The following is a 1,243-nucleotide window of genomic DNA, read 5'->3' on the forward strand; positions in this document are numbered from 1 at the left end:
ATGCATATGGATTCATGTCAATCAATGTCAGGTAATGTTTCTCTTATTTCATCAACGATCAAGTATACTTGATGAAAACTCAAACATGAAACTCTTGAAAAGTTCAAGAGATTCACACTAGAATTAGAGAAACAAAGAGGTAAAGATACCTTCACATTAAGATTCGATCAAGTGAGAGTATCTTAAAGATAAAATTTAGATTATCTACGAGAGAATGAGATTCTCGAGCAGTGGACTCCTTCATATGCACTGCAGCAAGGTGGTGTATCTAAAAGGAGGAATCGTTAATTATTACATATAATGCGATTAATAACAAGCCATGCAAATTTCTCAAAATTGTTTTGAGTTCACGCATTGATTGCAGTGTGCAACACACTAAACCATGTCCCATCTAAATTGGTTAACAGAACTCCATACGAGTTATGGAAAGACAATAGTCCCAATTTATCTTATTTGAAAGATTGGGGCCATGAAGCTTATTTGAAGCGCTTTAAATCGGATAAGTTTGAGACTAAATTCGATAAATATATATTTGTGAGATATTCAAAGAAGACAATTGAATATAATTCTATTATCATGAAGAAAGTCTTCGTCTCACGACATATCGTCTTCTTAGAGAAAATGTTTACTCTAGGAGAGGATAGTGGGAGTAAAATAGAATCTTGAAAGAGTTCAAAAGTCCACAGATATAGTTAACCAAGTAGATAAATCTGAGTTTGATCCCATATCTGATATGGGACATACTTTGGACCAGGAAGTAAAGACTCCTGAGAACATGACAGCTCTATGTGAATCTAGTAGGTTCATTCGACCTTCAAGAAGGTGCAATCATTAATCAGTGATCCAGGATAATGAACCTTCTGGTTGCAATAAAATAAAGTCAAGTGTTGACTTAAAGGAGACCGCAAGAGGCCATGAAACTCGAGATGAAACTCGACGCAAGTGAACAAGGTTTGGACCTTGGTCAAGCCTCCTAATGGAATAAAGCCCGTAAGCTTTTGTAAATAGTTTACAAAAGAAAAGGTCGATATGGATATGAATATCCATATATACATAGCAATGCTAGAAGTAAAGGTTAAATATTGAACTTGGTGAAATATTTCTCCTGTAGCCTTGCTTAAGTCCATTCGGGTTTTGTTTGCAACAGTTGCATATCGTGACTATAGGTTAAGAGAAGTCTCTTGGAGCTGAAATCTTAGATTTGATGAAAAGTCAAAGTGTTTGATTTTATCAAATTTGAAAA

The sequence above is a fragment of the Olea europaea genome, chromosome 2, assembly GCF_002742605.1.
Source record: "Olea europaea var. sylvestris chromosome 2, O_europaea_v1, whole genome shotgun sequence".
Classification (NCBI taxonomy): Eukaryota; Viridiplantae; Streptophyta; class Magnoliopsida; order Lamiales; family Oleaceae; genus Olea; species Olea europaea.